The sequence below is a fragment of the Ptychodera flava genome, chromosome 1 (genome assembly GCF_041260155.1).
Source record: "Ptychodera flava strain L36383 chromosome 1, AS_Pfla_20210202, whole genome shotgun sequence".
Lineage (NCBI taxonomy): Eukaryota > Metazoa > Hemichordata > Enteropneusta > Ptychoderidae > Ptychodera > Ptychodera flava.
The window spans coordinates 3,975,893-3,990,848 of record NC_091928.1 but is presented as its reverse complement, the minus strand read 5'-3'; the positions used below and the strand labels follow the sequence as shown (position 1 = coordinate 3,990,848).

The following is a 14,956-nucleotide window of genomic DNA, read 5'->3' as shown; positions in this document are numbered from 1 at the left end:
AATAAAATGAGCACAGTACCCTTGTGTATGGTATGAACCGAGTGCCAGTTGACCACTTGGTTGTAAGTAATATGACATGACTTGACCTGTGATGTCATGCATTAATTTTTCTAATTGAACAATTGTGCGAATCATCAGACTGAGTAACTGGCTGGACTTGCTGAAGTTTATTGGTTTTACTGTAAATGTTACGTCTGAGTCATCTTTCAAAAAACTTTGCCGCTGGCCGTGGCAGCAGCTTTCTTCTTAGAGTAAAATCACAGTCTCTCCTTGTGGAGGGACCGTGGTTAAATATACATGTACTTTGCGCAACAGATTTCAAGACATTGTGAAAATGAATTTTTTCAAAAGAGCAGATTTTCGACATATCAATCCGTGCTAGCCGTAAACTGTGAGTAATAAAATACTTTTTTTCGACAGATCGTTTCTTGTCCAGCATAGCAAAATATGCATTTCTAGGAACACATATTACTTGGCGTATATTCAAGTCCAAGTAGGCCATGTACTCGGAGTATAAGTCTAAGTAGGCCATGTACTCGGAGTATAGGCCATGTACTCGTGTATACAAGTCCGAGTAAGCAGTGTTACTCAGAGTATGCAACAGACTTGCAAGTCTGACTTGGTTTTGGAACTCAGAGTGTATGGTTTGAGATACTCCTACATACCTGCTCTTAGTGCAAACAGAACAAGATGTGGGCGACCTTTAATCAGCAAAGGTTTCATCTTAGCATTTGGATTTTTCCGCTCGTGGTTTACTAACCTCCCTAGCCGGGGACCTCCGACTGGTTCTTCTGTTGCATCAATACTAAAAATATATTGGATATCATTCAGTAAAAAGATTAAACCAAACCGTAATCTATATCTTAGTTATAAATTCAGAAGTGAAAATTTCCCCCAAAAAACGAGGACATCATAAAATAGACAACAAACATTTTGTACACACACCCAATTCAACGTTTAAAAAGAAATATACCTGTATACGTACAATTTACATATGGTCAAACTACCATTATAGTATGACAAATGTGACATGTCAAAATTAAATGTCACACCTGTCCCACATTAACCTCCAGTTCGAAGCTGTAACACTAAGTCAAAGTAGGAAGTGGTTAAAATGTAAAGATAAAATGTCAGAAAATCCTAGCAGCTGATGACAACTGCTAAAAAGTCTTTGAACATGGAGACACACATTTGTTTGAAGTAACCTTGATTGATGAAATTTTAAGGCATCACCTTCAATCCAGTCATGTCCAGTACACATTGCAAATAACAGTAACAAAGTAAACATCATGTCACACTATTTCCATAGCTTTGAACTCAATATGACAGTCACATGCAAACAATATTTAAATTAAATTCTTATTTTATGCAAATTAGCCCCCCTCAGGAAAAAAAATTATGGGGAGAACACTTTGCTTTCACCCATTTTAGGGCTTGAATTAGTGGTAGTCCTGAGTCAACAGACTACCAACTTCTCTATAGGGCTACCAAAACAAAGAAATGGTAACCCACATCGAGTCCTGATTAGCCTGATATGAACTTCAGTGATGGGTCACCTTTGCTTTCTATATCAGTTTACGCTTAACAGGCTATGCCACTGCATCACAGATGTGAAAACCATTTTTATATGTTATGCAAATTGAGAAGACCATAGAACATAGTTTAAATGTTTGATTGACAGGTTTTGGCAAAAATGTTTCATTTTCTGTATGTACTGACCAGTACCTGTTTAACAATCTAAGCCAAAAAAGGGGTCATCCCGGAACTAGTTGCAACAGAAATTATTTCTTCACCATGCATTTTGGAAAGATCCTAGAAATAACATACTAAAAGTCTAATAAAACCCAAGGGGTGCAACAGTGCCTGCCCGTACGAAAGATCAAAACTTGCTACATATTAGTACATATATGTTACAAATTTGATACACACTTTAATTGAACATGTGAAATATGCACCAAGTTTGTACTAGTTTGGTACACACTATGGGATTTTCACCATGGTAGTTGTGACATTTGTACCAAGCTTGTAGATATATGTGAAATACAAATCAAGTTTGGTACGAACTTCAGATTTTTTTAGCTGTCCCACGTGGCACTGTTTTGTCACAGAATTGAAACAATGATCGAACTACGTACCCTGTGTTCATTGTACAAAATGACAAATTAATTCTTTTTTATTCAAAAATTTTTAAATACTCTCGGTTGTTAAACTCATATGAATTAGGTTACGCGTGGAATGCACAAACTTTGGGGAATTTATAAAAACCATTGAGGTAGCTACCTCCATATCAAACCATTGCAACATCATGAATGAAAAACATCAAAAGTCAACTATTAAAGCTGCCATTTTTCAAACAATTTCCTTGGACATATTTTAAATGACAAGGATCCAAAAATGGTACTCGAATTCCATTTAAAGACTTTTTTGTTCCGTTCACTAGTCGTAACCACTGAAAGTACCTGTCATGTGTCCGCCAAAACACATTCACACTGTCATACCAGTACGCTCAGAGTCAGAGCAGGGAAAAGGCATTGCCACGGCTATAAATGATTACTTGCATTATTACACATGTCCAAAGACCATGGATCCCAGCTGATACCAAATGTCTTCAAATGATTGATTTCAAGTGCATAAAAGTTGGTAAAAAAGTAATATACTCTCCCATTTCTCGAGAAACTGACGTTTCAGATAAATGAGAGCATCGAGGTCACAGGTCACACAGCCTATTATGTATTTGAACTTCGACCTTACAAGATCACATGTCGTGAAGAGAGACACTTGATTGGCTAATTTGGCCAACACCAGCATTTGAATTCCACTGCACCATAGCAAGTCATGGATCATGCACTGCTTCAGCAGTCAAATTTACAACGTTTTTACCTGCCGTTTTGGGGAGAAATTGTAGACTATTTCTGTCATCGGACGATTTAGGGAACAAAGAAGAGATTTGGGAGTACAATTGTTGTTTGATGAAGGACACATTGCCTCCGTTCGACACCGAGAGTTTATGTAAGTTAAACACATTCAGTGGATCATGGATGTCCGTTATACACTCAAATGACCTTGGACAATTCCGCGGGATTTCAGTTAAGTTTCAAGCTAGAGTTTGCTGCTTTGACACTTTCCGTGCCACAGAGGACCATTTCAAACCAACCACTGTTCATTGAGAACATCATGATGACAAGAAGTGAGACTGTCCCTATCGATCATTGCATTGTTCTTGTGATAGAAACTCCACTGCATGCTGTGCATTGGACAAATCGGACATGGCAGAGTTATTTTCGTCACAGTTGTCAGTATCTTATGGTGGAAGCAATATTTTGGACTCGGCGGAACTAATCTATCATCCAAGTGATGTGGAATGTGGTTGTGTTTAGTTGTTTGCTTTTTGAAGTTGGAATGAACACTAAGTGTCTGTTCAAATATCGCTGTTAAGTCAAGTCATCCCATGAAGTTTTTATTTTTTTTTTGTAGCTCTGGACAATGTTTTTCAATGATTTTTCGTTTTGATTTGAATATGTAATAATACAACATTAAGTTAAAACTCTTATGTTTTCCATGTACATTCAATCGGAAAGGTATTTTGAAATGTTTAAAGTGAATTTTATTTGTCAACAAAAGTATATATGTCACAAAACTTACAAATTTTTTGAATAAGTTTTTCATAGTTAACTATCTATGAGACTTTAATATTTTTTCACCACGCAGTTTCTATTTGGTACACATTTAAAAAATTGTGATCTGTATGATCTTCTTTAAAGAGACAGAATTTACCATTTTTCAATCTAAATTCCATTGTCAGGGAATGTTTTGAATTAGAGTGTACTGTACATATATGCCAAAAAGAATATATTTTACAGCTCATTTTATGTATAAAGTACAAAGATTGTATGTTTATTATAGTAGAGATACTGTTTTATTCTGCAGTAATATATTGTGTTTTTTAGTAAACAAAATTTATTGTGTGAGAAGTTTTTTTTTTTACAGTGTAGTATAGTTGAATGTGTCGTAGGGTGAGTGCGTGTTGGATGTAGTAATATCCTCTCAACTTTTTCATAGATGTTCAACCTAACATCTGGATACATGACTCTAAGGTGAATTTTAGAATCTGCTGCTCACAAGGTAAACATATCTAAAGAGTGTATATTTATAAGCCAGTTTAGAAATTATCATTTGTATACAATACAATGGGGAGTAGCAGCACGATGATGTCATGTACCACATGTTGCAGTGTTCTCCCTGAATAAGGTAACAGGGGCGTGGCGCCCTCTTGTAAATTCCGAGCGCCCCCTTGCCAGAAATGAAAAAGATTTATTTTTTTTTTGAAAAATAAAACAATAAAATGTACGGGAAAAAAGTTGACAGTGATTTACAAGCAAAATGCGAGCGTGAGCGTCGATCCTGAAGACTGCAAACGTAATTCTCATCGATCTTGCAAATCTCGCGAGTTTGTGATGTCATCCGAGATCATAAGCCCATGTGCAACTCATCGAAGGCAGCCATATTTGCATGGCTCAGTCCGTAACGTTACGTACGCGTTAGCCACGGTCCTATAGGGACCGAGGCCGTGCATTAGGTAACCGACTTAGCTGAGTAAACATGGCAAGGAGCTGGAGGGTAACCAAGGACAGCAGGGTACACTGAAGTTTTTATAGAGGTTAGAATTTCGTTTGTGTATTCCTTCCCAAAGCAAAACAACCTAATTTTAGGCTCGGTCGGACGTGTATCAGGATGAGAACACGTGAGTGTTATGGTGATAATTTTGACATCGATGAATAACTGTATGTCTCTAGACTCGCTATGTTTTCGTTTTCAAAAAATGTAATCTTCATTGAAATCCGTGAACTTTAATAAAAGTTATGGAACACTGTTTCAGATCTCTTTTCCTTTGAGTTTTTATACGAAAAAAATCTGAAAAAATGCTCCCCAAGCCTGAGTTTATGGTCACCGTGATCATTTTGACATCGATGAATAAATATATGTCTCTCGCTATGTTTTCGTTTTCAAAAAATGTAATCTTCATAATTGAAATCAGTGAACTGTAATAAACGTTATGAAACACTGTCTCAGATCTCCTTTCCTTTGAATTTTTTATACGAAAAAAATCTGAAAAAAATACTCCCCAAGTGCCACCAAATAACACCATTTTAATCTCTGTTTTTCAAAAGCTCCAACGGCAGGAGGGGGGACACCCCCCTCCTGACCTCCCCCCGCGACCGCTAAAGCGGTCGCTTGTGGTGCTTCGCACCACGTGTTCGCCCTCTTCTAAAAAAATCCTGGGAGAACACTGTGTTGTGTGAGCATTACTTTGAAAAAGACGCTGTCAGGAATTCAATCATCTAAATCCCCTGAAATGTAACCAGGGCAACAGTATATGTCTGCTGTTGCTAAGGCAACAGATACCATGCCCACGATATTGAATCCCCCCCCCCCCCCCCCCACATCTCCAAGCTTGGTGCACACTCAATACAAACAAAAACAAAATGACCTCTACATTCTCTGTACAAACTTGGTGCAATGTTCATCACACTCTCCACACATACTTGCTGCAAACTTAGCCTATGTTTGAATCAAAGTGTATATAACTGACTAGCAAGATTGGTGCTTGTTTGGATGTCAGAATTTGTATCAAGTTTGTAACAAATAAGGAATGCAAACTTGTGGCAAATTTTGATCTTTCGTAAGGGTAATGTGCATAAAATGTTAAGGGGACTCATGGGTACATTTTCTTTGGTAACAGTAACTTTGATTAAAGTGAAGTACACTGCTTAGTTCTGTACAATTGTATGTAAGATTGCAATCCATTTGCTGCAGTGTCTCAGTCTTTAAAACTGTTCCTCAAAACAAAAATAACGACAAGTTACAATTACCAAAAACCTCACAGGGACCCAAACATACGACTGCTTGATCTAGTTCAATTCCATTTCTCTTTTTTTTTCAGACCTCCGTATGAGACTGCCAATTTCCTTGTAATTTTCATTTGTCAGGTTATTTTTTAAATGTTATTACTTTTTACCTACTGAACAATAGGAGTATGTTTTAAAATTTCCTTGTCTGTCCTCATCAGCCATCTTACTAGCAGTGTTTTGGCCCAGTGACCTCCCCCCAAATGTCTTCTTACGTCCATTTTCATGCGCTGATGAGCCATCTCAATCCCTGAACTGCTATGAATGTTGATCCCCCCATCTCTCTGCAGAAGCTGTTTACCATGATGGGCAACAAAGTGCATGTAATGTGTGGGTGTGACATGTGGAAGATGTGCGGTTATGCGACGCAGCCATTGTTTCGATTTTTGATCAAACATTTCACAAAGTTGGTGAAAGTCTTCAATACTTGAATTGTACTGTTTGTTTAGTTTTTGAAATGTTTGATCAGTAAAGTGTGTTATGCTCATGATGTTGTTAAGAAAACGGTAATCTCTTACTATAGAAGTAATAACAAGTGCATTTTCTGACTGAGCCAATATCTGTTCACATTTCTTCAGTACATCCTCTCCCATAAATCTGCTACATGCACCACCTTCATATCCACCGCCAAACTTTTTGATAATGCTTTTACTCTTAAGGAAAGCCTTCAGTTGTTTAACTGTACTGATAGAACTGTTCTCTCCATGCATGATGTTATCAATCTCATTCAATTTATCCTGTATGTTTTTTCTCTCTTTGTTTTCAGCTATCCTTTGGTTTCCCTGCACTTTGTCTTCAGTTACTTTCCCTGCTTTATCTTTGGATGGTGGTACATACTTCACACAGTTTTGAATAAAATTTAACACTAAGGTACACTGTGATAATTTTTCATCATACACTAATTTGGCTTTTTTATGACGGTATGCTGCAGTCAGGTCTGCCTCCCTCCCCCTATCTCTGATGTTGATATCAATAGCTTCAAACTTGGCAAGTACATCAGCAAGTTTGTCAGGATGTACTATTTGCACCACATGAGCCTGTGAATTTATTTCATCATTGTTCATTAACATGTCCTCTATTATTTTCAGTACTGTCTGTTTTTGATGATGAATGTTTTTCTCATGTTCTTCCTGTTTTTCTTTCAGTGCCTTCTGTGAGAGTTTCGCATGGATGCGCTCGATGTGATTGAATACTCCAGACCTAGATTTATACTTTGCATTACATAAAATACAATTATATTCTTTGGTTTTTTTTCATTGCTATCAATAATTAAACAGTTTATATACTTTTCAACATAATCGTCTGTGTCAAGTGTAAACTTTTCACTTATGTTGTAATTAAATGCCAGTTTAGCAGTCTCTAATTTGTCATCCACTAAATTCACTAAGTCCTGATGCCTTGATAAAGAGAGATCTTGTTGATCTGTCTCTTCAAGAAGCTCTGATTTAATGTTAAACTGTTCAGTTAGCTTTGATTTGAACTCATCAACCTCTACCTGAATTCTATGAGGAAGAGCTTCATATTTCATGAGACACTCTCTCTCTTTATCAATGGCATCAGCTTCAGTGAATAGTTCATCTATCATTTTCCCCATATTTCTAAGCTTGGCATGTAAATGGTCAATGGTATACTCAGTTTTGGGTCATAGTTGACGATGGGTGGATCTGACTGACCAAAACATGTGATCTTGCCCATACTGTCATATCCTCAGCTGAAACTGTCATGTCCCATGAGTGATTAGTATTGTGGCATTGCTCTATTGCCACTTTGCAGAGATTGCAAAAGAATTTGCCACTTTTTCTCTGGAGGACAAGACCTTTATATTTTTCGTCTCCTTCCAATCGACGTTTGTATTTCATGCTCTCAGACCATCTTTTGCAAACTTCTCAGTTTCTTTGAGAATGGGCAGAATTTCATCCCTTACTATTTGGTCCGATTCTGCCGCATTTATGATAGCAAAAGGGATTCTACTGTCTTCGGACTGAGGGGTTGGATCTCTCCACAGCTCATTTCCCTTGTAGGAGATTGCCCTAATGGCCCCACTGACAGCAAAAACTTTCAAATTTTGAACAATACCTTTGCTGTCTTGAAAGGTGTCCCCTCCTTCCCCAACAATTATTTCCACTTCCCCTAATGCAGCTTTATTGTCAAGATCCAACCCCAAATTGTTTTCATCATTTATTTCAGACAGTCTATCCAAGATTTGTTGTTCAACACACTTGACCCTCCACCCCTTTTTATTGGACACCGTGGTGCTAAGCACCAAAGGTGTCCTTTGTCGCCACAATGTCTGTGTGTGTGTCCGTCTGTCCGTCCGTCCGTCCGTCCGTAGACAGATTTTGTTCCACTCATAACTTAAGAACCCTAAGTTCCAATGTCATGCAATTTGGTATTTGGTATTATCATGATGAGACTTAGATCTGATTAGATTTTGGTGGGTGTGGCTTATTAATTAATTGCTCATTTGCATATTTTATGATCTAGTGGTCAGAACCAGTAAGGCCTTTCACGATGCTGAAGTTAGACACGGTTTCGGATTCAGTTTCGGATTCGGTTTCGGATTCGAGAGACTGAAAGAAATTTTATATTTTCAGCCAATTGTTACACTGTGGAATACTGGATTTTCCTTACTTTCCCTGGACCTTTTTTCAGCTAAAATAATATCTAATCACACTGGACAAAGTGAAAATAAGATCACAATAAAACAATGCATATATTTCATGGCATAAATTGTGTGCATATATTCACAAGTAAAATGGTTAAAAAATATAAATTACAGAAAGCTTCAAAGGACTCTAATTTAAAATTTAAAGGAAGTGTCGAGCAAGGAAAACAATATTTACAAAAACATACTTTAATCATTTTATATGTCACAATGTGTGTCACATGGTTTAATGTTAATATGTTGTATTAATTTGATGTTTTGATTGATGTTGTTTTACATAAATTGCATTTTGAATGTACCATACTAAACTCTCGGACTAAACTATCAGTTAATATGTTGCGTAATAAAGATAGCATTGAATGCATTTCTTTGAATTGTGCGTAGTACTGTTAGCTTGAATAGTCTGAACTGCATAATGCCCATAATTGAGATCGACAGCTCATAAGTTGTAACTTTTGACTGATTTTTCAGCAGTTTTGTCTTGTGTAGTCATGCATTACAGTTCCTAAAAGTGTTTTGATTTTTAAACTTTATAAATTATGATTATATATGAAACATTTATGTCATGAAATACATGCTACATTTATGTGATAAAATACATGCTATTTGTGCAGTAATTTCATCTAGTTAAAATATCTCCTTGTGTATCAGTAGTTATTATATTCTTCAAAAAAATAATAACATAAGCTTGAAATATAATAATCGCAAACATACCATTCCATAATCCAATGACAGTAGGTCGGAATTTGCAAGACAATAGTTGTAAACATAGACACAAAACAGCACAGAACAGACAGTAAATAGACGGTACACAAACAAAGTCATATTCATGAAAGAAAGATATATGGACCTCTGGCCAGAAGACCAAGAAGTGATGTCAGGTGTTTCGAAAATGGTAAGCGCATCCTGCCCCACATGTGGCACCCGCCATATATCAATCTATAAGTCAGATAGGTAGTGGTCACTAACTAAGGCCCAATGTCACCGATGCCATCAGTGATCATTTGATGAAGAGAGATATTGTATTTATCTACCAGCTTGCGATACCTGCCAAAAAAGCGTTTGAATGTAGAGACAAGTCTTGCTCTGGTGTAACCTTGATTTAATAGTTTGTAAGAGAGATGGCCATGTTTCTTTACAAAATCACCATATGAACTGCATGCTCTAGCATATCGAATAAGCTGGGAAATGTATACCCCATAAGCTGGTGAGAGTGGAATATTACTTATGAGGTGTGGAAAATTGATGATACTAAAGTTAAAATCATCTCTCTTGTCATATAGCCTAGTAGAAAGGTGACCATTAGAGTCAAATTCAAGTAAAATGTCCAGATATGAAGCAGAAAAGGCCATTTCTGTAGTTTCTTTAATCTCCAATTCTGGAGGATAAATCATATAAACTATTCTCAGTTATTCGAATCCGAAACCGAATCCGAAACTGAGTCCAACTTCAGCATCGTTGGCCTTTCAACCTCGTGCATTGAGTAGCCATACTTTCTGTGTGTCGCTACGAGATTCAGTTCCTGCTACGTCTATCTACAGTCACACCAGTGGAGCCAGTACGACATTCGGTAAGAGGTTTATTTTTGTATCCGTATTTAGAGCATGTGTTAACTTTGCGTGTACCGATAATAACTGTTAGTGAATGAGAGGTGAGATTGTGAGAAGCTGTGTGCGGAAGAAACGGCCTCGAAGGTTATCCAAAGCACGTCACTAATAAGTCGTGTTAAAACTGATAAGTCGTGTTAAAACGTGTGGCAACATCTCACCACACATCGAGTATACAGTATGGGCCCTAATTATGTCTAGTTTAAAAAGAGTATCTAAATTTACGAGCGATCGACTGTAATAGTGTTTTCAATATTCACGGAGTTCATTCGAAAAATGTTAGTCGCGTGATGACGACGCCATTGTTTTACAATTGGGGCTTGGGCGTGCATTAAAACAACCGTTCCCCTGATTTCTACCACACTTCAATTGAAATGATTCTTATAGTGGAAACTGAAAGTTCAACCCCGATTTGCGAGAATTTTTGGTTGTTTTTGGGCATCGTAACTTTTGTGGAGTACGAGTCGGGGGCCCCTGTAAGGTTGTGCCGTCACGGACATAGCGGAGTAAGCGAAATGTGGTGTTTACATCATGGTTCAAACTAGGATATATTTCATTTTAATATACCGAGTCTGAAACAAATGACCCTCCTGGTTTCACTTTAGTAAATTACTATATCTTGTATTTTCACTGATATCGTGAAACTTGCCAAAATGTCTCGATAGAACTTGCAGACCACGCTGTTAAACACAATGGCTTTGTTATGCCCAATCAGATTGAGCGTTGTTCCGCACGCTTTCCAATACATTCGACATTACATAGTACAAGATATCGTAGGACATAATCGTTGCTATGATTGGCGGAAGCGTTTTCATGCCCTTCGGCATGTCGATAGGGGCCATGAGGTAAATTTTCTCAGTAAACGCAATATCAAGAGAAATACGAGCGTGCGGAAGTGGGGCAAAGAATATGTAAAGACATTTAACACTTCTAAATAAACAACAATTATCAACGTTTATAACCCATGTGTTGCAAAATGTAACTGGCGCATTTTTCTTTCCGACCATTGTACAGCGGTGCACGGACAGTGGGCTATCGCCACCGGAAATATTCACAATATAGCAAGGCATTTCTGTGTTCAAGATATGACGGTCGATGAATTTCATTCGGTTGTAAAACGAATTTTAAAATTACCATCTGTGTCATAGTGTGGCGTTCAAATTATGGCTAAACATTTCAGTTTAAAATGTTGAAAAATGAAGTGTAGTCCACAGTTTGTTTCAACACATGCATATTTATTACTGGTATGTTATTTCATTTCAATAATTTAGCCATCTTTAGTGTGTATTTTTTTATTTCTTTAGTCCATATTTGTTTAGCAGTGTTCTAAAATTTTTGAACAATTTGCAAATTATTCTGATGATATTTCAGATGCATATATTTGTGGTGATGATAACATAGTTGGTACTTTGTACAAAGATTGTGAATTTTGTGCAGTCCAGCTGCAATTGAAACATCAACTGATAATGGTGTATTAGTTTCCTATTGGATTTATCTGTCAGAATTGCACAAATCTGTGCTGAATTAGAATAATGACGCTGATCAAGAATCGCATCTGATTTCAGTTTTACAGTGGCTATTGGGAGAATGTTGTTCGCAGAGGAAATGCATAATGTGCATTGAATGTAAAATCAAAATATTTAATATGAAATTTAAATCATTTAGTGAATCATAGCTAGACAACCTATCTCTGACATATTTTTCTTTCTTTTGCAGTACTGGTATTCACTGTGTCTTTACTGCAGCTGCTAATTAAAAAAAGAGCCAAATAAATCAGAATACACACACTTAATACACAGACATTTGACAACAACATCCAACAGTGACATTGACAATACATACTAACAAGCAGAGCTTGTTAGTTCTAGAATATACAGAATATTATCTCACATAGTGAGTGTCTGAATATTATTCTGAATTGTATTCCAAAGCACATTCTGAAAGTACTCTTCTGAAATATCCAATAACAGTACCTTCTGAATACTTTCTAGAAATACTGAGCTTTTCATGCACGTATTTTGAACTATCATTGATAGCGAAGGCAGTGACAATAAACATTTAATATTTTATATATTTAATTGAACTTGACATTTTAGAAGTACACTGACAAATATGAAAACAAAAAAGAAAAGTCAAAAAGCATCAAACCTTGCAAAGAAATTATACATGGAGAGCCGAAGGTCTTCCCCAAAAAGCCAATATGAGATTGTCTCAATCAGAGGTGATGGCAATTGTCTATATCGTGCTATAAGTTATGGGATCTACAATACTGAAGATTACCACATACAAATCAGACTTGGTGTTATTGATTATTTAACTACACATTGGGATGATTATGAAGATGTAATCAAAGTTGAATGTGCAAGGTGGCATATCCAAACGAAAGAGGAATATGCACACTATATGAGCAGACATGAACCAGGTTTAGCTAATATATGCAGGTCATATTGAGTTGACTGCAGCTGCTATCGTGTATAATGTATGTATCCAAGTACATCTTGACCCTGCAAATAACCCCATAGACACTGTTGGCAATTTGTGTTAACACACAATTCCTTATTTAATGTGCAATGGTCAAACACTATCCATGAAATATCTACACATCTCCCTAATACACTGATGACCCACGGTGTCCACTCAAGTCTCACTTTGATTTCCATGAGTGGTCTCAATCACTGAACCATGAAACCGTCTCAAATGATTTTTAGCTCCCATATAATATGCATATGTATATATGCAAATGGGAGGTATTCATATAAGGTGGAAAAATGTCGTCTGTATGTATGTATGTATGTATGTATGTATGTATGTCCGTCCACATCAAAAACTCCTAAACCGTAGCACCTACTGTCTTAGTATTTGGTGTACAGGTGCACCTAGGGGTGGAGATGTGAATTTGTTCAAATGAACATGTCAGTGCCAAAAATATCCAAATGAGGGGGAAAAAAGGAAAAATACTGCAAATGGCTAAAACTCAGTGAGCAGTGGTCAGATTTGGTTGAAACTTGGTATGCAGATTTCTTGAGGTATGCTAAAGTATGTGTGCAAAAACCAGGGATGAAATTTGCATGTTTGTATTTTTTAGGGTATTTTTTCAGTTTTTAGTCAAAAAATCTTGTTCTCTGAAATCGCTCGTCTGATTGCTATGAAACCTCATATTCATGTTCCTCAGAATGACCTCAGTCATGCATGTGCAAATTGTATTGATATTGTCATATTTGTAATTTTTTGGGCAATTTTCCCAATTTTTGATAAAAAAAATTTTATCCAAAACTACTGATTTGATAGCTTTGATATTTGGTATACAGGTATCTAAGATTAATCCCAATATAATGTATTGAAGGTATGTTGAAACTGGCAATTTTTTATCTTAGGGCAATTTTTGCCTTTTTTGGTCAAAAAATTTTTCTCCTAAAACTTCTGATCTGGTAGCTTTGATATCTAGTGTACAGGTTCCTAGGGTTTATGTTAATTTGATATATTTAAAATTAGGATGAAATCTGCAATTTCGTATTTTGGGGGCAATTTTTCTCATTTTTGGTCAAAAAATTTGTTTCTCAAAATTTACCAGTCTGATTGCTTTGATATTTAGTAAACAGGTTCTTAGGGTTTTTGTTAATAAGATATATTGAAATTAAGTTGAAATCCGGAATTTTGAATTTTTGGGGCATCTTTGCGAAACTTTCAGTGTTACTGGGATGGATATCTTTCATTTTGTATTTTAAGATTTTTTTTGGTAATTTTACACCTACTGGAACTAAGAGTATATAATGTAGTGATTTAGTAAGCATTTGATATGGTAAACTGTATTTGGTGTTGAAATGCAGTAAAAAAATCCTGGCAGATTTTGAAAAAATTCCAAACAAATGCCAATAAAAAATTCAGCCAGAGAAGGTTTGACAAAAAGAAAAGATGGGAGAGTGGGGAAAAAAGAATGTACAATGGATCGGATAAAAAAGATACCGTAATGTACCTCATCGATCTTCCAGACACCGTCCCTTATCAAATGGTCCACCCCGATGTATTTTTGTGCGCAATTAACCATGCAGTGTATTTTAGTTTAAGATGTCAAGTTAGGTAAGGATTTGAAAGGGATGGTCAAGTTCACCACAGTTTAATTTTATCTCTTGTGTCATCATCCTTGTGTAATTGGTTAAGTTTGTAAGTTGTTCCAGATGTGGATGCACTGGAAGAAAACAATGTTTACTTTTTCCTGTAGGGTTTCTGAGTTGATGATTGTATGTTGAAATTTCTCCATGTATCTGGTGTATAGGCAAAGTGTAAACATTGGTTGCATGTTATGTATTTCAGTCTTTGTCAAATATTGTAAATGAAAAATCAAGAACAGTTTACTATGTACTTGTGAAAGATAACATATTTGTCAATACATAATTGCCTTGCAGATTGATTGCCTTAAAGACTATCACAGAAGTAGAAAAGGAAAAGAAACTAATCAAATTGCTGTAACATATTCACTCTCAGTGCCTGTATAGGCCTATACTTAACTATTTTATCATTACATTCAGCTGTTCATGGGCCAAGGCACACTTGGGGTCAATGTCAACACTCTGTGCCAGTCTGTGTATGTCAGTCTGTCTGTATGTGTATGTCCTGTGTTTCATACAATTGTTGACTTGTTTTGATAACTATATGGGAGCGAACAGTGATGTTGTCACTATTTTTAAATTTGAGAGTCTTGGGATTCTTGACACATTATTTTTTGATCTCAGTGATTTTTCCAGACAGTCGTAATCATTTTCAGAAAGACCTCCCCCAAG

At 36.4% G+C, this 14,956-nt stretch overlaps 1 long non-coding RNA gene across 1 annotated transcript; it reads left to right on the top strand.

Moving 5' to 3' along the window:
- Positions 1 to 4,206: 4,206 nt before the first annotated feature.
- LOC139120833 (uncharacterized) lies at positions 4,207 to 7,254 on the top strand. The gene is made up of 4 exons (XR_011549156.1): positions 4,207 to 4,657; positions 5,942 to 5,987; positions 6,673 to 6,776; positions 7,052 to 7,254. It is a non-coding gene; the product is annotated as an uncharacterized lncRNA (long non-coding RNA).
- Positions 7,255 to 14,956: the final 7,702 nt, after the last annotated feature.